The following is a 24,525-nucleotide window of genomic DNA, read 5'->3' as shown; positions in this document are numbered from 1 at the left end:
TTTTGATGTGGTTTTATAATGTCATATGTATTATATTATATATATATTATATAAGCCTTTGGTGTGAGCTGGAAGGAAAAGAATATGAACAGGAATGAAGTAGTTATTCAAATAAACGATGTTTCCAATCCAGAGATTTTCAACAAAGACTTGCACAGAATTCTTCGACTTGTCCATTGCATCCAGGAGACTCAAAAGGATCAGGATACGCCTAAATACTTTCTCAGCCAATTGTTATATGATATGTGTAAATTATAGTACAACCTTCTTTTGTTGAAACACAAAGTACATCTCTGGTCTGTTTAAGATCAGAGTTTTCAGCATAGAAAAAGAGTGGAAGCTTATTATTTTGTAAATAAACAATGATCCAATTTTATTCGTTAAGTCTCTTTTGCTGAAGGAATTTTTTTATTACTTTATTAACCTATATAACACCAATGAGGTTATGCCGCTAGCCCTGTTTTCCCTGTGTATCAGGTTGTGTCTTGGTTCTGTTTTCAGTATATGTTTTGGAAAGAGGTTATGTCGTACATAACTGTTATTTCTTTGGGGCCTTGTCACATTATATCCCGGATGTGAGGGGTGACCCTATTGGTTGGCCTCTTCTCCATTGGCTTTTAAACAACAGCTTGACTTAAGTGTATAATGCTAATATGTTAATTTGTTCAATGAAATCAAACACATACCAGTTTTTCTTTAAACAAAAAAATTTTAATTTATAAACTAAAACTATGAACAAATGTCAACTAACAAACAATCAATAAATCAATGAAAGGTATTTAATTTTTTTTTAGATATTTAATTTTTTTCTAAAAATTTTTTGCTTCTTCTTTATGCTTTTTATATTTTTTTTCTTGTTTTTTTAGTTCAAAGAGAAGCCTCTGGCTGTGCCTTGAAGGACCCATCGACTCCTCATCAGCTGCAAAAAACGAAAGACAACAATTTAGTAAATGCACTCTTAATACATTAATGTGGTGAAATGCTAGCTCTCGGTTCTTGTACCTATGCATTTTGTAAGCTCGGTATAGTGCATAAATGAATGTTGGAACCATTAATCTCTGACTAATAACTATCCTACTTTAAACTGTGGGATGATCTTAAAGTATCTAACACATGAAATCCAAAACACATGAAAAGTAACAGCATAAAAAAAACAATCCAGATGGTGATAAACACCCATAAAAGTCTATACAGTTCAATTACTGTGTGTATTCATTCTTCTCTGTTGCACCAAATCCTTTATAGTCGCTGGTCAGATGGATGAACATGTTAAAAAAGGAAATAAACAAACATAGTGCAACCTGTATGTATATCGAGATATAAAGGAGGAAAAATCCTTTAGAACCCATGTAGGAATATTATTAGTGGACACACCACGTGAAAAAAAGGAGGTGCTAAACCCCTACAGGGTATGCACTTACTAGAACCAATCTCAGAAAAAGCATATAAGTGAGCAACCACCTCGTGTGTCAAATCTTCTTTACCCCTAATGGGTATGTACTCACTAGAGACAGCTAGAAATCAGGCATATCACTGAATTGATGTCTTCTTATTCACTTTGTATCCGAAATACCAGATTCCACTCCACCGTTATATAAACATAGGAGAAAAACAGTGCTCCATAGTATAAAATCCTTTCACAATTTATTTCAATTGTTTCTTTTAACGCGCTAAAACCAAAAAAAACGAGCGCTCTAAAAAAACTTCATATTATACGGTAAATTTGCGCGCGTAAACAGTTAATACGGTACTTACTCGCTGCCAGCGGGCTGAATTTCAGCTCGCTGCTCAGGGAGCTACGAGATGAAATTTAGCGAGTAATTACCGTATTAACGGTAATATTTTTAGAGCGCTCATTTTTTTTGGTTTTAGCGCGTTAAAACAAACAATTGAATACCCCCCATAAAAAGCTAAAACCGTTTTATACAGAAAAAACTTCATGCATATAGTCTTGATGTTTAAAAATCTCCTACACCGAGGGTGGATGGCCTCTTACCCTTTAGCTGAAAACGATATGCATGATGACAAATAAAACTCAGCACGGAGTGTCCCGGGTAGAACTGCCGCAGATCTCGCTTCCTAAAAGTGCAGGGTCCTCACACCAAAAGAGTCCCGGTCGGAGCGTCTGACGTCACTCACTGCCGACTGTTTCGATTCAATAATCTTTATCCAGGCATAGTGAGTGAACAAATGGACAATCCCTTTGTACATGACTTCAACCAATCGGATCTTTTTGTAAAAATTGTAAAGGTCCCATGATAGAAACCCCCGAGAAACCGGTCCACAAGGATCCATCTGCTGACATTTCAATCTAGTCCTTTCGATGTATTCCTATGCACACATATCTCGATATCCATACAGGTTGCACTATATTTGTTTATTTTCTTTTTTTACATGTTCATTCATCTGACCAGCGACTATAAAGGATTTGGTTCAACAGAGAAGAATGAATACACACAGTAATTGAACTGTATATACTTTTATGGGTGTTTATCACCATCTGGATTGGTTTTTTATGCTGTTACTTTTCATGTGTTTTGGATTTCATGTGTTAGATACTTTAAGATCATCCCACAGTTTAAAGTAGGATAGTTATTAGTCAGAGATTAATGGTTCCATCTGACTTTTTTATGTGATGTCCGATAGCGCCCATTTCTCTTATTATTTTTTCATCTATACTATTATTATTGCACAAATTGGGGATTGTGTACTTTAAGAGGAAAGGCAGCTTTGTGGATAGACCGCGCAGAGAGACATTATTGTTTTATTTTTATCATAAATGAATGTTACCCAAACACTGGCCCCATTCATTAAATTTTTATAAATGTAGTAGTAGTAATTATTATTGTTAGTATTATTCTCTATGACTTATAAGGCGACAGAAAGGGTCTGCAGTGCCAAACATGTTGGAACACCAAGTACATGTCTGGTCTGTTTAAGGTCTGAGTTTTCAGCAAATCAGATTATCTCTGACATATAGTGAAATGGATGGTTGAAATCAGCAAGAAGAAGGGCGAAGCTTAAGAAAACAGGGAAAACAGGCAAAGCGAAGAAGGCCAAGAGGTATAGAGGGTGAAGAAACTGTAGAAGGAGCACACAACGAAAGAGTGCCATGCGCATGAGAGCTTACAACCTAAAGGGAAGGGGGAAACACAACTAATACGAAGAATATAGTATAAAAGTTTATTTTTATATACATGAACTTTCTAGAAAAAAATTTCAAGGACAATCTCACCCTCTAGGGTGCATTTTTCAAGGCAGCCAGCTGAGTTGGCCTGCGCACAAGACAAGAATTGGGGGGAGGACATTTTTCCCATTGTGGGAACTTAGGATGCCCTGTACTGTGAATGGACAGTGAAAACTGTTTCTCATGTTCTACGTCTATCTCGTAAAAAAAATAAAAAAAATACAACTCAAGTATAGGAAAATTACCATGTAATGTACTTACTTTCCTCAACCAGCACTTCTGGTTGCTGAGAGGTGTGTTCTGGTGAGTCCTGGAACAGCAGAGGTGATGTGGATAATTGATACGAGACCGGCGAGTCTGCCACCACCGTTGCCTCCTCCTGTGGCTGGTGGCTTCCACTTGGTTGGTCCGGTGGTTGGTCTGGTCGGACCACCTGCTGATCTTGCCGGTGGAGTTGGGAGCTGCGTTGGCGTCCTGTTGGAGAGCATGATGTGTTATCTAAGGTGTATTTTTGTAATTTCTTCAACATTCACAACTAATACATACATACATGCAGCGAATGGTATCTTTGAATGGTAAAATGGTAAATGGTACTCATGTCAATAACATGAAAAGTTTTGGAAAAAATTACACAAAGATTTAGAACATATATATAATAGGAAATAATCAGAATAATAGTAAATAATAAGTCTAACATTAATAATATGTTTAGTAGGATAATGGTCAGAAAATAGGCCTTTTCTGTCCCTATTTCCTGTGAGCAGAAAATATTACTTTGCCATATTATATAGTGTTTGAGGGCGACTTACTAGTTATAATTTCTGCCATCAACTCTGCTAAAAGGTCGGGCTGTCTTCTCCGCAGATCACTCCATCTGCGTTGCAGTTGCACGATGGAGCGCCTGGTGCCTACCTGCATACGCAGCCGCCTGCGTACGGCTCGGTATGCCTGCATTTTTTGTTCATTTCCCACGTACCTCCCTGTGGGCTCAAAGCAACGGTCCATCGTTGCTGTAAGCACCCGCAGTTTGGTACGTGAGAATGTTGCTGACCTCATTTTTCATCACAAGGGCCAATTTAATATCATGCTTACCTATTGGTTCGCAGTGCACGTCGGTGCGTCAGCACGTGCATCGCGGAACCTTTACTAAGATGGCTGACTGACCTGTCAATCACTGCTCGGCCTAGCGTTCTGGCGCATACGCAACGCACGACTATAGAAAAGCATTCTGCATGCGATAGTTCGCCCTGACAATTTCTGCATGGACCAAGTTTTTGCTGTCAGGAAACATATTACATTGGTGTATATTGAGGTAAGTAACATGGGCCTAGGTCTGCTACCTGACATAGCGTAGAAGGAAAAGGAATAATTGCACTTTCTTTTTCCCTGTTGTAGTTTGCTATTACAGTTCTGAAAAAGAGAACCGGATAATCTTGCTCCATTTAGAGGTAAGTAACATGGGCCTAGGTCTGCTACCTGACATAGCGTAGAAGGAAAAGGAATAATTGCACTTTCTTTTTTCCTTTTTTAGTTTGTATTAACATTTGCTGCAAACCAGAACAGGAGAACCTTGCTCCATTTAGAGGTAAGTAACATGGGCCTAGGTCTGCAGGTTTTTGGTATAGTGATGGAATAAACTTATTTTATTTCCATTTGTAGACATTTCTGAAGAAGACGCAAATCAGCCATCGGCTTCATCATCTACTGCTGCTAAAAAAATCCGCCAGCCAAATTTCACCAAAAATGAAATAGACATTTTGGTAGAATTGGCTGTTGATAGGCTCCACTCCTCTCCGCGTCCACTCTCTGCACCATCCAAAGCCCAAATATGGGAAGAGATAACAAATGAGGTCAATGCCATGGCTCCAATCAGACGCAAGGTTAATGAGGTCCAGAAAAGGTAAATATTGAAGCGTACAAAAATGAGTTAAATGTGTTCAGATTTTGTGGATAATTTTATCCTGGTAATGTGTCTATTTTGCACACAGGTGGCAAGACTTTAAACGCCGCCTAAAAGATAAAATTACTGAACACAGAAGACATGCCAGAATGACAGGTGATGGACCTCCAGCAACGCTGGAATTGACTGCATTGGAGACCAGGGCATTGGCCTGTTTGGATGCGGAGATGGTTCAAGGTGTGGGTCGCATTGACACTGGGTGTAGCCCACCTGCCAGCGAGCCTATCACAGCTACAGGTATATACACACACACATATAATATAAATAAATTGTGTACTAAATTATATATATTACAGTTACCCTATAATTGCCCTATACTTTAACAGATTTGCAGTTACATATAGTGAGAAGTAAAGAAGTTATATTTTAACCACCACACGCAGTAAAAAAATAAATTGTATTGACACACAAATTTCCTAATCACGCCATTAATTTTTTTTTCTTTTCTTGTAGGGGCCAATACTGCTGAAGAAATTGCAAAGGATGAGCTGGTGGAGGAGCCACATGATGTGAAAGAGCATCAGATGAGTGAGGAGGCAGAAGTCAGTGAACGTAAATCACTGCACGCCTGCTATCACAGTATTAGAGAAACAAATGCCACTATTCAGTCCAATACCACAGATATTGCCACAACCCTCACTCGTATGGAGCACACTTTACACAGTAGCCTCACCCGTATAGAGAACACTATGGACTTAAACCTTACCTCTATCAACACTACCCTTACCCGTCTCACTGACCTTATTGCAACGTATATCACCAATCCCCAATCACGCATATCACAGGGATCTTCTCCTACTTCTTTCTCTCCATCTCTCAGTCCCATGTATCAATCATTCTACACTTCACCCGATTATCGTTCCACAAGTAGGCCTTATCGCGCGCACCCATCTTCACATATTGAACAACTGCACTCTCAAGGTTCTATTGGTTCTAATCTACGACCCCAAATGCATCACCATCATTTCCAAAGCAACCCATATATTGACATTGACCCATATTCACATTCTAATCGGCAACACAACTATTATTTACCTCCACCTGCCCCTTCTGCCATCTCTGCCCCTTCTGCCCCTTCTGCCATCTCTGCCCCTTCTGCCATCTCTGCCCCTTCTGCCATCTCTACCCGTTCTGCCTCTTCTGCCATCTCTGCCCCTTCTGGCCCTTCTGCCATCTCTGCCCCTTCTGCCCCTTCTGCCCTTTCTGCCATCTCTGGCCCTTCTGCCACCTGTGCCACCCGTGCCCCCCGTGCCCCCCGTGCCACACAATCGTTGGCTGCTGCACAGTCACTCACTGCTGCTCCACTGGCCTCTGCTTCCTCCCCACTGTTGCCTTCTATATCACGGGTTACCAGAAGCCAGACTCATCCTCGTACAGATGCAACCATTATCTTAGCAAAGAGGCCCCGTAAAAACCAAATAATTGTATGTTTTATATGTTTTTCATATTGTGTAAATAAATGGTATAATTATATACTTAGTAGCTATGTATGTTGTATTTGGTCAAAACATAACAAAAACACTTACAAGAGAAGTAGGTGTCCAGGACATATTTCTTAAAAGACACAGCATCAACTGATTCTGGAGGGCTGGGGTCAGCATCTAACACCTCCTGGACAGCAACCTCAGCCTCCTCCACACAAGGAACCCCACTCCTAATGGCGATGTTATGGAATACCATGCACAGAGCTATGATATCACACACAGTGGATGGAGCATACATTAGAGCACCACCAGACTGATCTAGGCACCGGAATCTGGCCTTTAAAAGACCAAATGCCCGCTCCACATCCGATCTAGTGGCTGTATGTGCGGAGTTGTATGCCATCTCCTGCTCCGTACGTGGGTTTAATAGAGGAGTGAGGAGCCAAGGGCGAAAAGGGTATTCATTATCTCCTACAAGGGGTGACAAGAATGAAAAAGTTACAAAATATGAGCGAGTGTCATAATTGTTGACCCAAATAACTATATCTATGGCAACAAGACAGGCAACATGGATGACAAATAATGGCAAAAGAAGCAATTAGACACAGATATGACTTCAGAGAAGCTTACATAACATATTCAATGTATTTGTAATCAAGGTTTAAGTTTTTGAACAACTTTTCATATGGGCAGCTATCCAGGTAGGATTTTAAGGTAAACATCACAATTAAACTACTACATACATGACATGTTTGTTAAATAATAAAAATACCTAATAGCTACGCATCACCATTCGGCCTTGCACCACCTTGCCTCAGTTGCACTCTTTCCCACATCCCTGATTGCCAGAAGGCAAAGGAGTCATGTGTACTCCCTGGCCACATAGCTACCAGGTTACGAATCTGGAGAGAGGCGTCACATATAGCTTGGACATTTATAGAATGGAAATGCTTGCGATTTAAAAAATTAGCAGCATTCCCACCGGAGGGGACCAAGGCTACATGAGTCCCATCGACTGCCCCTATGACATGCGGGAAACCGGCTATGTGGGAAAACTGCCGTTTTATTGGCACCAGGGACTCCTCATCGAGTGGCAGATGTATGAATTGCCTTAGACGCGACACAAATGCCCCCAGAACAACCTTTAGCACACGACTGAAGGACTTCTGGGACATCCCTAAAGCGACTCCCACAGTGGTCTGAAATGACCCTGTCACGCAAAAGTGCAATACCGCCAACAGTTTAGTCAATGGCGGTATTGCTGTTGGGCTGTTGCGCTTGGGCTCCAGGTCAATCTGCACTATGCACAGGGTGTCCAGGATGACACGAGGCGGGAGCCGATAACGACGCACCACCTCAGTATCAGACATGCCAAAGAGGCTGACACGTGGCCTGAACACACGCTCCCTGGGTCGGCGACGATGGGTTACTTGCTGATTTTGGGGGCGGTAACGCTGGTTGCCCTCCTGTGCTACCACATGTGCCTCGGCCATTTCTAAGAAACGCTATATTTGAAAAGAGAAGGATGTAAAAAAAATACAATTAACTCATAGTTTGGAAAATGTCACTCCTATTTGCACAGGAACCATTTACAATATACTTACACCAACAAGTGGGTTGGCCAAACTCATAATGTGGCTAAAAAAACAAAACAAAAATTGTCAGAGGGTGAATAAGAAGTTATGGCATCTGCTTCTATGCTATGTCAGGTTGCAGACCTAGACCCATGTTACTTACCTCAAAATGGAGCGGTATTATCCTGTTTACTTGCAAACAATTGTCAATGGAAAGCTAAAAAAATAAATAAAATACAATTATTCCATCTGCTTCTATGCTATGTCAGGTTGCAGACCTAGACCCATGTTACTTACCTCAAAATGGAGCAGGATTATCCTGTTCACTTGCAAACAATTGTAAATGGAAAACTAAAAAAGAAAAAATAAAGTAAACAAAAGATAAAAATAATCTAAAAAGTACTACACAGCCCAATACAAGCAAACTATTATCTGTAACTATTATCTGAAACAAAGTATAACAACCAAAATAACAAAAAAGTCCAAGACAAATAAAACAATAAAGCAATAAAATGTTAAAACAAATAAACCAAAGAAACCATAGTAATATCTTAAAATATATCATGCAAACATACCAGTAAATGAATCAGCAGTGAACAGGGCACATCATCTACGCAGAGCTTTATAGCGGTGGTTAATTAACAAAGAGTATGCAGGTGAGGGTCTGCATGTGTCCTGATCACATGGGCTTTCCTTTGGATAATTTGTGTGTGCTCGTGGTTCAGATATGAGAGATAAACTAGACCCTTGGCAGGCGCATAGCGTACGCCACCACAAACGCGATCGCCTGTGTTCGCACCAGTATGACTTGGACGTAGTTAGACGGGAACGCCCCTATGAGAAATTGACTACGTCACCACGCCCCAGAACCTCCCTGTTCACTCCCAGAACTTGTAGCTCGTCGCAAATGGTTTTTGCGATCGCGCCCGTACAGTTTTTGCGTTCGCGAAAGTAAACAGGCCCGGCAACCGAGCATGCGCACTAAACTTTTGCGTTCGCTACGTGCTGAAAGGGGACATACGTTCCTTGATGACTCAGGCCCTATATGTTGCAGAGTAGCTATACAAGATATATATTTCAAAGTCATTACTGCCCATGTGCTTAAGCTAATTTGCCAGAACGCAGGGTTTCTCAGGGCAAGTGAGGATATTTCTTTGCAACACCAACCGGTAATACTCATAGCCATGCAATCTACACACTCATGCCCAAGTGTACCTGATACAGTTTGGATAGCTTATTATTATTATTTATTTAGAAGGGATGAGGGCCCTGCTCATAAGAGCTTACATACTAAGGAGAGGGGATACAGACCACAGGCATGAAAGGAGTCGGTAGCGAGATTCAAGCGTAAGAGGATACAGGGAATTGGGAGGTGAGGAGAACAAGGAAGGAGAAGGTTATGTGTATGGTTAGTAGGCCTTAAAGAAAAGATGAGTTTTGAGAGCCCGTTTGAAGGTGCAAAGATTAGGGGAAAGACGGATGGAGGGAGGGAGGTCATTCCAATGGAGGGGGGCAGCACGGGAAAAGTCTTAAATTCTGGCATGGGATGAGGTGATCAGTGTGGAGGTAAGTCGACGGTCATTGGCCAAAAGCAGGGAATGGGCAGGAGTGTGGATGGAGAAGAGGTTACAGATATAAAGGGGCAGTGGAATGGGAGAGGGCCTTGTAGGTGACAGTGAGGAGTTTAAAGAGGATTCTGTAGGGGAAAGGGAGCCAGTGTCAGGCAAGGCAGAGAGGGGAGGCAGAGGATGAGTGGCGTGAAAGAAAGATAAGTCTTGCAGTCGCATTAAGAATAGAGCGAAGGGGGAGATTTGAGGGGGAGGTCTGTTAGGAGAAGGTTACAGTAGTTGAGTTGGGAAATGAGAGGGTGGATGATAGTTTTGGAGGCATCCTAAGAGTGGGAGGTCCGGATGCAGGCAATATTTCGTAGTTGGAAGTGACAGGATTGGGTAAGAGATTGAATGTGGGAGGCAAAAGAGATGAAGGAGTCGAGGGTGACACCCAGGCAGCGGAGTTGGGGAACAGCAGAGCTGGTGGTGTTATTAACGATGATGGAGAGATCACGGTGCGATAAAGATTTACGAGGAGGGAAAACAATGAATTCAGTTTTAGAAATGTTGATTTTGAGAAAACGTGAAGACATCTAGGAGGAGATGGAGGAAAGGCAGTCGGAAACCCGTGGGGTACGGTATCCCGATGCTTGGAATACACTATTCCTATTAAAAGAACGAATAGTAAAATGACGAGAAGAGCTGTCACGAACACGCTCCCAGCTGCAATGATTTTGGGGTGTTTGCTGTATGAGGTCACTCACGATTTCAGCCCGCAGTCTCTCTCTACCTATCACACAGGTTATAGACCTATTAAGTCGCCCCTAAAATGCTACCTAGCCCCTTTCCTAATGCACTTGTCTATTAACAAAACACTTTTTAATGATGCTAATTATTGTTTTTGGAGTTTTAATTATAAATTAAACAATCACTTCTATCTATATGCAAACTACATATAGTCACTATAAAACAAAATACAAGACACATGTTTTCATGGAAATTGGTTATTTTATTAAACACATTTGTAATCAGCTGTTCATCACTTTTTTATTAAAACTTTTCTAATATTATAACGCTTTTAATAAGAAATGTTAATTAATCCCCCTATGAATGAATATCAGGACTAAATCGTTATTCCTTATATTTAAATCGCTCTTGATACTTTAAATCTAACTTAACAAATCTTCACAATGCAATAAACATCAGGAGGACCATGGAGACCTTAATAATATGTAAAATGAAGAAATCTATGCATGGCTCTACGGATACTTACCAACACCATTCACATCTATATAGGAGAAATTATAACTATGAGTCTAACATATGAGATGGGTGGGATCTCCAACGGGTCTGTCACTGCTCCTGTCCATCAAAAAATGCTTCCGATTTTTATGCAATCTGATTGGCCCACATATTGTGATGTCAGTCACAGGGGCGTTTCTCAGTCTATAAAAGAGACGTCATTTCCCCCTTCTCGGCTTGCCTAAGTTAAAGCGAGTAGCGAAACGCGCGTCGGCGTTCGCCTCGCTGTGTTGTTTAGATGCCTCACGTAGCTACTATATGCCTCATAATCATAATAACCTAATTATCGGAGAGATACTAATCCCGTTATAATGGGGATGTATTGAGCCATATGCCCTGAGACAGCACAGGTCCAATTATCAAGAGGTATTAATCCCGTTATAACAGGGATGTATTGGACAGAGAATCCAACTAGTCAGGGGATTATCATTTAAGGAACTTAGATCATACCATGCTATTAACTTGTTTATATATTCAATAATACCTTATATAGGCTAAATGACATAGGAAATAAGGGGATTGGAGTCTCTCAGACTACAACGTTTCTGAGAACATAGTATCAACTGACGATAACAGTCTTTAGCAGCTCCATTATTTAAATGATACCAGACTAATATGAGTGTCATGAAATAAATGACAATCTACTAGTCACTGCATTAAATAATCTAATTGAGTCTTATCAACTAATCCTCTGAAACAAACTTATAATTATACTGTCAATATCATAATGTATGGAAATTATTGATGAATAAATTCTGAATACATGTTACAATATATTATAAACAGTGACGAAGGTGATGAATATAAACCTTGATGATAAATAATCCTAATCTATATACTGACATACTTGGATAACACGTGAGAATTGTTAATTAATGGAATATATCCTCAAATAATAAAACACACAGCAGGCATGGCATAATTTGCCAGTTTATTAACATCTTTATTTTAAATCTTTATTTTCAATACTTTCCTTTTTTAATATTTCGCTGCCTACTATATTTAGGCTTATTTTTGGAACACTATATTTTAGATTACACAATAAAAGGTATATTTTAAATAAAATGATCATTACAGAGTGCCCTTGTTAGGCATGTTTTCTTCTAACATATGTGTCCTTAATCTTAAGTCGCCCCTAAACAGCGCTCACACCTCCACACTTCAGGTTGCCACCACCTATTGAATACGGGCAATAGGACCACAATGTACTGTCCCACACTGGCACACAAGGCTTCTAGCTGCTCACAGACTAGCAAGACCCACACCAGAAAACACCTCCAGACTGTTATACAAATGTAAATGCAAGCACACACTAAGCTTGTTAATCAAATGTATTAACAAATCACACACTGGCATTCAATGGGTTAACTTGGTCAAGCTTTTTCTTCTTAACAGGCTAATGTTAGAGTATTAAGGCCCAAAATATTAAATTATAGATTTAATATACAAAAGTACAGGGCATTCAGATATAAAAATTAATTAATAAACAATTAATAGATTGACATAACATACACAAGTAAAACAGTTTAAAATAAAAAGGATTAGATTCAGAGTATAACTTACATTGAAATAGTATATTCTGGCCAAGGAAAATTGGCTTGGAAGATGGACAGCTTATCAATGTGAATTGATTTCCCAAAGTCTTACAATTTACTGTAACTGGTCTCAGGCTTTTAAAGACACTTCCACACCTCTTCCTACCCCAAGGGGGTTGTGGCCTGTGACACTTTTTTCTATCACCATTTGCATGTTGCCTGATTTACTAACCAATTCTACCATGTGACCTAACTTTTCTGTGGAGCGTCACACAGATCAAATTTTATCATTAATAAATCCCCTAAGAACTGGTCCATCTTTTGATATCAAACAGGCCCAGATACAGTGTAATCGTAGAGCTTATCCTCATTTCCTTAACTTCCCTGTGGGGCAGAATTCTGAATTTGACATATGAGTTGCCCTTCATCATGCTATGGAAGAATATGTGGTTGATCACTACTTTTATTGCTATTAAGTGCCATATTTTAAAACTGAATTCTATTGGTCTATATAAAGTATAACCAAGTTAGTAGATGGGCTCTGTGATCCAGAAACCATGCTAAGCGATTCCTAAAAGTCTATTCAGGTGTCAAGCTCCATACCAGGCTAGGCTATATCTCACTGCAGGGCTATTTGAAGCTGCCACAGGTGACACTCCTATCTTCTCACTCTGGAGCATACAACAGACTTTCTGTCTTCACATTTTACACTTTAATAGCTTAATTTATCAATGTATTTGTTTGATATAACATATTTACACTGCAGTTATGATTTATCTCTTATTCCCCACAATTATGTGATGGGACAACCCTTATAAATAACTGTAAGTTCTCTATGTTCATGACAAGGGCCAAGAACAGAATTCTGAGGGACTCCAATGGGGAGGGCGGAGGGGTTGGCAAGTTAAAAGGTGATCCAAGTGAGGACAGTGCCAGGGAGGCTGAGAAAAAGAAGGAGGGGGTGGTCCACGTTGTCAAAGGCCACAGAAACGTCCAGGAAAATGAACAAGGAGAAGACGCCCCTGGATTTGGCCATGAGGAGGTCATTAGTAACTTTGGCCAGGGCAGTTTCAGTGGAGTGGAGGGGGCAGAATCCAGATTGGAGGGGGATAAGGCAGGAGTTAGCAGAGAGTTGACTGGAGAGGCGGTTTCAGACAATCCGCTAGAGTAGTTTGGATTCAAAGGGGAGAAGTGATATGGGGCGGTAGTTAGCTACAGAGACGGAGTCAAGGTTGCGCTTCTTAAGAATGGGGGAGATAAGAGCATGTCTTTTCTGGTGAAGAAGCCTAAATGCAGCTCAGGCAATTGATTATAGAGAATGTCATACTTCAGGTTAATAACATATTCATCTTAATATTGTTACATAGCAAGGTTGAGTAAAAACAAAGTAAAATAAAGTTCAACCTTTCAGAAATTCTAATTATGTTTATCTAGGTAATGACAAAATAAAAACCCCAGTGCAACATTTACCAAATTAAAAATAAAATACTGCCAATGACAATTAGATAAATTCCCTGGATCAATCAATTCATAATGCATTTTACTAATTACAGCTACAGATAATGATAATTAATTCATTATTTAAGACACGCAAAAAAACCGTATTGTTTTTTGTGTTTTTTTTATCAAAAAGCACGTAAATCAGGTATTTGTATGTTCCTATTTAACAAGGAGCTGATGTGAAGATATGTTGTTTCAAAACAAATTACTGTTACTGTTGTTGAATACGAGTCTAGGTGCGCTCTGATCTAATAACCAACACACTGCAGGATACATTGAGTACATATGTGTAATATAAACTCCCAAAAGGACACACAGAAATAGTTTTTTCTGTTTTCTCTCCATAAAATAAGTTTATTAGGATATTATGAATGTCTACTGTATATAATGCATTTTTACAGTTGCTCTTGATTGCAAACACATGTTCTAGCATGCATGCATCCGACCTATAGCTGGTGCAATTAACAGAAAAATACACACCTTTGAGATGCCTAAAGCTTAAATTGGGCACTGCTGCGTGCGCTTGAGTTTGACATGCCTTACTGTACATTGACAATGTGCATACGCTCACTCCCCTCCCTATTCCACCCATGAAATCGAAGGCTGTAGTATGGGTCCTTTGTGCTCGAAGATGAATTGGATGTTGCAACGTTCACTGGCATATGGTCTGGTTCTGGGCATTCACAGAGCGATTTTATGCGAAATATGCCCAGCATCTGTGTTTACGTTCCTTAATGAATCAGGCCTAATATTTATTGAAATAAAGGCATCTAACTCATTATTTTTATTTAAGTTAAAGGAAAGTGAATTGATGTCACCGCCCTATGTAGTAAGGAAGCATACCACCCTTATAGTAAAAAATAATTTCCATCCTGTGCTGCTACCGAAATTTTCTTTCTGCCATGCGCAACCGACGACCCCTGATGAAAAAATTATTAGACAGATCTTTATATCTACCTTGGATATATTTGTACATACTAAGTAGGTCACCACTAAAGTTCCTTTTTTTCCAAACCTAGTTCTACCTCTCTTTATAATTTAACCTTTTAATTCTCTGTGTTAATGGGGTTGCCCTCCTCTTAACCATCTTTAGTTCTCTTATGTCCTTCTAACAGTATGGGCTCAAAGCTTTACCCCATAATTAAGATTAGGGATGTGCACCGGCGACTTTTGAGGTCTCGTGTTTTGTGTTTTGGATCCGGATTTTCGTTATTTTTGAGGTTCGGATTTGTCTCGCAAAACACTTGACGAAAGGTCTCGGTTCGGATTTAAGGTTTTGGATTCGGATTTTTTTTGAAAAAAACATAAAAAGTTTAAAAATCAAGTTTTTGGGCTTATTTTCACTCCTAGGCTATTATTAACCTCAATAACATTCAATAACAAGCATTTCCACTAATTTACAGTGTATTCTGAACACCTCACAATATAGTTATTAGTCCAAAACGTTGCAACAAGGTATCTTTCTGGACTGCGTAGAGGAGTGGGTCACCACAATATATATTAAAAACCCTGAATTTTTATGATTCGCACCAATAAATGTACCTGGACTGCGTAGAGGAGTGGGTCACCACAATATATATTAAAAACCCTGAACTTTTATGATTCGCACCAATAAATGTACCTGGACTGCGTAGAGGAGTGGGTCACCACAATATATTAAAAACCCTGAACTTTTATGAATCGCACCAATAATTGTACCTGGACTGCGTAGAGGAGTGGGTCACCACAATATATATTAAAAACCCTGAACTTTTATGATTCGCACCAATAAATGTACCTGGACTGCGTAGAGGAGTGGGTCACCACAATATCTTAAAAACCCCGAACTTTTATGAATCGCACCAATAAATGTACCTGGACTGCGTAGCGGAGTGGGTCACCACAATATATTAAAAACCCTGAACTTTTATGATTCGCACCAATAATTGTACCTGGACTGCGTAGAGGAGTGGGTCACCACAATATCTTAAAAACCCTGAACTTTTATGATTCGCACCAATAATTGTACCTGGACTGCGTAGAGGAGTGGGTCACCACAATATATTAAAAACCCTGAACTTTTATGATTCGCACCAATAATTGTACCTGGACTGCGTAGAGGAGTGGGTCACCACAATATATTAAAAACCCTGAACTTTTATGATTCGCACCAATAATTGTACCTGGACTGCGTAGAGGAGTGGGTCACCACAATATATTAAAAACCCTGAACTTTTATGATTTGCACCAATAATTGTACCTGGACTGCGTAGAGGAGTGGGTCACCACAATATATTAAAAACCCTGAACTTTTATGATTCGCACCAATAATTGTACCTGGACTGCGTAGAGGAGTGGGTCACCACAATATATTAAAAACCCTGAACTTTTATGATTCGCACCAATAATTGTACCTGGACTGCGTAGAGGAGTGGGTCACCACAATATATTAAAAACCCTGAACTTTTATGATTCGCACCAATAATTGTACCTGGACTGCGTAGAGGAGTGGGTCACCACAATATATTAAAAACCCTGAACTTTTATGATTCGCACCAATAATTGTACCTGGACTGCGTAGAGGAGTGGGTCACCACAATATATTAAAAACCCTGAACTTTTATGATTCGCACCAATAATTGTACCTGGACTGCGTAGAGGAGTGGGTCACCACAATATATTAAAAACCCTGAACTTTTATGATTCGCACCAATAATTGTACCTGGACTGCGTAGAGGAGTGGGTCACCACAATATATTAAAAACCCTGAACTTTTATGATTCGCACCAATAATTGTACCTGGACTGCGTAGAGGAGTGGGTCACCACAATATATTAAAAACCCTGAACTTTTATGATTCGCACCAATAATTGTACCTGGACTGCGTAGAGGAGTGGGTCACCACAATATATTAAAAACCCTGAACTTTTATGATTCGCACCAATAATTGTACCTGGACTGCGTAGAGGAGTGGGTCACCACAATATATTAAAAACCCTGAACTTTTATGATTCGCACCAATAATTGTACCTGGACTGCGTAGAGGAGTGGGTCACCACAATATATTAAAAACCCTGAACTTTTATGATTCGCACCAATAATTGTACCTGGACTGCGTAGAGGAGTGGGTCACCACAATATATTAAAAACCCTGAACTTTTATGATTCGCACCAATAATTGTACCTGGACTGCGTAGAGGAGTGGGTCACCACAATATATTAAAAACCCTGAACTTTTATGATTCGCACCAATAATTGTACCTGGACTGCGTAGAGGAGTGGGTCACCACAATATATTAAAAACCCTGAACTTTTATGATTCGCACCAATAATTGTACCTGGACTGCGTAGAGGAGTGGGTCACCACAATATATTAAAAACCCTGAACTTTTATGATTCGCACCAATAATTGTACCTGGACTGCGTAGAGGAGTGGGTCACCACAATATATTAAAAACCCTGAACTTTTATGATTCGCACCAATAATTGTACCTGGACAGTGTAGAGGAGTGGGTCACCACAATATATTAAAAACCCTGAACTTTTATGATTCGCACCAATAATTGTACCTGGACTGCGTAGAGGAGTGGGTCACCACAATATATTAAAAACCCTGAACTTTTATGATTCGCACCAATAATTGTACCTGGACTGCGTAGAGGAGTGGGCACTGGGCACCACAATAAAATATATAAAAAACCTTCAACAGATCTGCATTACACTACACATACGGCTGCTCCTCCATCCTCTCCATCATATACATGTTGGAGTTTTAGCGTGTGACAACCTCTTGTTTTTGATAATGTCAGTGCATTTTGAATATTTTTCAATTTGCCCCACACCACTGAATGTACTTTATCTATGATACGCAATACGCATCTATCTATCTTGACTGCGTAGTGTGGTGGCCCCGGTACACAATTTGGTACCGAGGCCACAATATAATTAAAAAACCCTCCACGTGTCTGAATTCCACCAAACAAGTATCTGGACTGCATAGTGGGGTGGCCCCGGTACCCAATTTGATACCGGGGCCACAATACCTCCTCCAAACATGGTACAGACAATTCGTCATTGAGATCCCAGACAGACAGGGTCAAAGTGTTATTGTTTGACTTTGTAAACCCAAAAAACTGTCCCTGTTGCACATAGTCGTGCAATGAAGACTGACTTTTTCATTTAAAGGCACGATCTTTCAAGTGTAGTGTTTGTAAGTCTAAGTCATATTATACTTTTGGTAAAATTGGTTTATTTTGTTCCTCTTTATGGTAATTAGTAATAGAATTAAAGTATGAAATAGAATTAAAGTATGAAATAGAATTAAAGTATGAAATAGAATTAAAGTATGAAATAGAATTAAAGTATGAAATAGAGTGGTATATAGAGTTGTAGTGTGGTATAGATAGAGTGGTCCACACAATATAATAATAATAAAACCCTCCACATGTCTGAATTCCACCAAACAAGTATCTGGACTGCATAGTGGGGTGGCCCCGGTACCCAATTTGATACCGGGGCCACAATACCTCCTCCAAACATGGTACAGACAATTCGTCATTGAGATCCCAGACAGACAGGGTCAAAGTGTTATTGTTTGACTTTGTAAACCCAAAAAACTGTCCCTGTTGCACATAGTCGTGCAATGAAGACTGACTTTTTCATTTAAAGGCACGATCTTTCAAGTGTAGTGTTTGTAAGTCTAAGTCATATTATACTTTTGGTAAAATTGGTTTATTTTGTTCCTCTTTATGGTAATTAGTAATAGAATTAAAGTATGAAATAGAATTAAAGTATGAAATAGAATTAAAGTATGAAATAGAATTAAAGTATGAAATAGAGTGGTATAGAGTTGTAGTGTGGTATAGATAGAGTGGTCCACACAATATAATAATAAAACCCTCAACTGGTCTGAATTCCACCAAACAAGTATCTGGACTGCGTAGTGTGGTGGCCCCGGTACACAATTTGGTACCGAGGCCACAATATAATTAAAAAATTGGGCATCAACTGTCACCGTTGTTTAATATCTGATACACCTAAATATGGACTGCACAGTGGAGTGGCCCCGGTAGTAAATTTGGTGCCGGGGCCACAATACCTCCTCCAACTTCCAAGTGTAGTGTTTATAAAGACAGACAGCGTCGAAGTGTTATTAGTTGACTTTCTTAACCCTAAAATTGTCCCTGTTGCAAATATTCGTGCAATGGACAGTTACTTTTTTATTGAAAGACTCAAGCTGTCAAGTGTAGTGTTTATAAAATATAAACAACAATACAGTAGTTTTAGAGCACGTCAATACCTCTTGTTTTAAATTATGACACGGCATTTTACTTTTGGTTTAATTTCTTGTATTTTTTTAAATTTGGTTTTACTTTTTGAACATGGCAAACGACTGTTGATTGGTCATATAATGCAAAAAAAAAAGGTCCAAGATGGAATTGTCCTTGGGCCCTCACACCCACCCTTATGTTGTTTAAATAGGACATGCACACTTTAACAAACCAATCATTTCAGCGACAGGGCCTACCAAACAACTTTGGCTGAAATGATTGGTTTGTTTGGGCCCCCACACCAAAAAAGCTATTCATCTCTCCCTGTACAGACTAAACAGGCTCTACTGAGGCAAGATGTCGTCCTCATCCTCAACCTCTGATTCCTCTCCCCCTACAGTGTGTACTTCCTCCTCATCACACATTATCAATTCGTCCCCGCTGGACTCCACAACCACAGGTCCCTCTGTAGTATCTGGAGGGCAGTGCTGTACTTCATTGAGGAATTGATTATTCATTTTTATAAACATCATTTTTTCAACGTTGTGAGGAAGCAACATCCTTCGCCGCTCACTGACCAGGTTCCCCGCTGCACTAAAAACTCTTTCCGAGTACACACTGGAGGGGGGACAACTCAGGTAAAATAGAGCCAGTTTGTACAGGGGCTTCCAAACTGCCTTTTTTTCCTGCCAGTAACAATATGGACTGTCTGACATGTCTACTTGGATGGTGTCAGCAAAGTAATCATCCACAATTTTTTCTATTGTGACAGCATCCAATGCAGCGAGAGTAGACATGTCTGCAATGGTTGGCAGGTCCTTCAGTCCGGACCAGATGTTATCAGCATCCCCGCCAGTGCCTCTTTTGGGAAAACTGAGCTTTTTCCTCGCAGCCATAGATGTGGAAGAAAATGAGGGTGGAGCTGTTGGCATGTCACGGTCCTCTTCAGAGGACAATCTCCTGACCAGCAGGTCTTTGCACCGCTGTAGACTTGTGTCCGCCGGAAACAGAGACACAACATACGCTTTAAACCGAGGATCGAGCACGGTGGCCAGAAAGTATTCCTCTGACTTTAAAAGAGTGACCACCCTCGGATCCTGGCAAAGCGTACGAAGGGCTACATCCACAAGAGCTACATGCTTGGTGTAATCGCAATGGCTTACCAGCTCCTCCCTCACTTTCTCCAGCTGCTTCTGCAACAGCCTGATCAGGGGAATGACCTGACTCAAGCTGGCAGTGTCGGAACTGACTTCTCGTGTGGCAAGTTCAAATGGCTGCAGAACCTTGCACAACACGGAAATCAGTCTCCACTGCGCTTGACTGAGGCGCATCCCCACTCCTTTGCCTATGTCGTAGGTGGCTGTGTAGGCCTGAATGGCCTTTTGCTGCTCCTCCATCCTCTGCAGCATATAGAGGGTGGAGTTCCAGCGCGTCACAACCTCTTGTTTGAGGTGATGGCAGGGCAGGTTCATGCTTTTTTGATGTGCCTCTAGTCTGCGGTAGGCACTGGCTGAATGCCGAAAGTGTCCAGCAATTTTGCGCGCCACCGCAAGCATCTCCTGCACACCCCTGTCACTCTTGAGGTAATGCTGCACCACCAAATTAATGGTGTGGGCAAAACATGGGACGTGCTGGAAATTGCCCATATTTAATGCCCGCACAATGTTACTGACATTGTCTGACACCACAAATCCCCATGAGAGTCTAAGTGGGGTAAGCCACTGGGAGATAATTTCCCTCATTTTCTCTAATATGTTGTCAGCGTTGTGCCTCTTATTAAAGCCTGTAATGCACAATGTTGCCTGCCTTTGCATGAGCAGCCATTTTGTAGATGCTGCTACTGATGCAGCTGTTGCTGTTGCTGCAGAAGGGGATGCATCTACCCAGTGGGCTGTCACAGTCATATAGTCCTTCGTTTGCCCAGAACCACTTGTCCACATGTCCGTGGTTAAGTGGACAGTGGGTACAACCGCATTTTTAAGAGCACTGAGGACACTTGATCGTACTTCTCTGTACATTTTTGGTATCGCCTGCCTAGTGAAGTGGAATCTCGAGGGGATTTGGTACCGGGGACACAATACCTCCATCAACCCTCTAAATCCCACTCCACTGATGGCGGACACCGTGCGCACGTCTAACACCAACATTGCAGTTACAGCCGCAGTTATACGCTTTGCAATAGGGTGACTACTATCGTATTTTGTGGTCATGGCAAACGACTGTTGGACGGTCAATTGTTTTGTGAAAGACTTAGCGGTCTTACGACTTCCCCTCTGGGAAGATGACCGACTAACAGCAGCAACAGCAGCAGTGGCAGTAGTAGGCGTACCGCTGCAGGATTCCTCGGATGAATCCCGTATTGAGGAGGACTCAGTCTGGCTGCTGACTTGGGCTGCAGGACTGAATCTGATGGAGATTGTGGAGGAAGTTGACGAGGAGGGTGTTGCTGGTGTGTATCCAACTGGACCACGGGATTTAGGTGTCCCTGTACCGATGAGGGTCCTAGCCCCAGTTCCTGAACTAACCACTGAACTATGAAGGTTATTCAGGTGACGTATAAGGGAGGATGTTCCTAGGTGGGCAAGATCCTTACCCCTGCTTATTTGAGCTTTACATAAGCTACATATGGCCATACATTAGTTGTCTGGATTTGGATAAAAATAACTCCAGACCGAAGAGGTGCGTTTTTTGGTCTTCTGACCAGACATGACGATGGGCTTTTTCATCCCATGGACATCAGCTGTTTCCCCCCCTGGTGCCTCATTTACAATAACCACATCACCATCCTCATCATCAAGTTCCTCCACAGCGCCAGCTACATCATCAATAGCCTCCTCCCGTGCCACCTCTTCCCGTACAGTGATGGGAAGGTCAGGCTTGACAACCACCAACACCCTTGGACTCGCCTTGGGGATTTGTGATAATTTCTCTTTAGAAGGCAGAGTTGTTTGCTGTTTTGTTGCTGACAGCATAACTCTCTTCAATTTTTTGTAGGGGGGGGAGGAGGAGGAGGGCTAAGATCCGTGGGTGAAGCTGAACCACTAGTCATGAACACGGGCCAGGGCCTAAGCCGTTCCTTGCCACTCCGTGTCGTAAATGGCATATTGGCAACTTTACGTTTCTCCTCAGATGATTTAAAGTTTCTCTTTTTGCTACTTTTTCTTAACTTGGGCTTTTTGGATTTTACATGCCCGGTACTACGAGATTGGGCATCGGGCTTGGAAGACGACGTTGATGGCATTTCATCGTCTATGTCATGACTAGTGGCAGCAGCTTCAGCATTAGGAGGAAGTGGGTCTTGATCTTTCCCTACTTTATCCTCCAAATTTTTGGTCTCCATTATATGTAGCACAAGATACTGCAGAATGTGTGAACTTGGTAATATTGCAGTACCAATGGACTTATACTGCTGGATTGGTTTTGCAAATTTGGTTATAATTATTATATATTTTTTTTTTTTTTAATTTTTTTTTTTTTTTTTACTTTTTTTTATTTTTAAAAAACTTGGGAATAGTGGGGAAATAACTATGCCCTTAGAAGCACAGAGCACAGGACACAGCACCACTGGACTGAACAGGACACGGCACAGGACCCAGCAGCACTACGGAACTCAGCAGGACAGAGCACAGGACACAGCACCACTGGACTGATACTGCAGAATGTGTGAACTTGGTAATATTGCAGTACCAATGGACTTATACTGCTGGATTGGTTTTGCAAATTTGGTTATAATTATTATATATTATTTTTTTAAAAATTTTTTTTATTTTTTTTTACTTTTTTTTTATTTTTTAAAAACTTGGGAATAATGGGGAAATAACTATGCCCTTAGAAGCACAGAGCACAGGACACAGCACCACTGGACTGAACAGGACACGGCACAGGACCCAGCAGCACTACGGAACTCAGCAGGACAGAGCACAGGACACAGCACCACTGGACTGATACTGCAGAATGTGTAAACTTTGTAATATTGCAGTACCACTGGACTTTTACTGCTGAATGTGTGAACTTGGTAATATTGCAGTACCAATGGGCTTATACTGCAGGATTGGTTGTGCAAATTTTGTGGTAATTAAAAAAAATTAAAGTAGTTTTTGGTATTTTTTAAAAAAACTTTTTTTTATTTTTTTAAACACAGGGGAATATTGGGGAAATAACTATGCCCTTAGAAGCACAGAGCACAGGACACAGCACCACTGGACTGAACAGGACACAGCACAGGACCCAGCAGCACCACTGACCTCAGAAGGACAGAGCACAGCACACAGCACCACTGGACTGATACTGCAGAACACAGCACAGCACAGCACAGCACAGCACAGCACAGCACAGCACTAAACAGCACAGAACTAAACAGCACAGAACTAAACAGCACAGAACTAAACAGCACAGAACTAAACAGCACAGAACTAAACAGCACAGAGGACCACCTAACACACCCTCCCTCTACCCTGATCAATGCCCGAGTGAAGATGGCGGCGACTAGCGGGGAATTTATAGGATCCGAGTATCGCGAGATCCGACAACGGGATTATGAGTCAGAGCCTCAGTTTCACTTTTGAATTTGGCGCCAATACCCGGATCTGTCTCGGATCCGACTCGGATCCGCAACGTTCGGGTGGGCTCGGATTTCATAAATCCGAGTGCGCTCATCCCTAATTAAGATGTAGTCTCACAAGTGACTTATACATTAATAATACTACTATGTTAACATCACATGCATGTATACTCCTTTTATGCATCCCACAATTTTATTTGGCTGTGCAGCGGCTGCCTGCCACTTTGTAATGCTACTCAGCGTTCTGTCACTAGTTTTCCCAAGTCCTTTTCCATCTCCAATTGTAATTAATTTAATATGCAAGTAGCATAGTAAGAGCCAAGGTCTAGGTGGCTAACACCACAATAAATTTCCTCTGACATATCGCAGCAAATTTCTCTAAATATTTCTGTATTTGTACTATTCTGATTTGAATTAATACCTAACATAGCTTAGTGTCAATAGCAAATATTGATACCTTACTTTCTAGGCCATCTACAAGGTCATAAAATAAAATATTTAAAAGTACAGGGATCAATACTAATCCTTGTGGTACACCAATAATGACTTTAACCCAGTCTGAATATGTTCCCTTTATAACATGCACTTTGTCTTCTCTCTTTAAACCAATTAGTTACTCATGTGCATACTATTTTTCACAAGACCGAAAGCTCTTATCTTATGTACCAGGCTAATATGTGGAA

At 40.8% G+C, this 24,525-nt stretch overlaps 1 protein-coding gene and 1 long non-coding RNA gene across 2 annotated transcripts in view; both read right to left on the bottom strand.

Annotated features, from left to right (window-relative positions):
- Nucleotides 1-24,525, bottom strand: part of LOC142100834 (gamma-aminobutyric acid receptor subunit beta-4-like) — a 586,661-nt gene that overhangs the window by 507,560 nt on the left and 54,576 nt on the right. The window lies entirely within an intron of this gene.
- On the bottom strand, nt 785-7,195 carry LOC142100837 (uncharacterized). Its single transcript, XR_012678926.1, has 3 exons — nt 6,674-7,195; nt 3,449-3,661; nt 785-919 (listed from the first exon to the last, which is right to left on the bottom strand). It is a non-coding gene; the product is annotated as an uncharacterized LOC142100837 (long non-coding RNA).

The sequence above is a fragment of the Mixophyes fleayi genome, chromosome 9, assembly GCF_038048845.1.
Source record: "Mixophyes fleayi isolate aMixFle1 chromosome 9, aMixFle1.hap1, whole genome shotgun sequence".
Classification (NCBI taxonomy): domain Eukaryota; kingdom Metazoa; phylum Chordata; class Amphibia; order Anura; family Limnodynastidae; genus Mixophyes; species Mixophyes fleayi.
The sequence above is the reverse complement of the archived record's forward strand: the minus strand, read 5'-3'. Positions and strand labels throughout refer to the sequence as shown.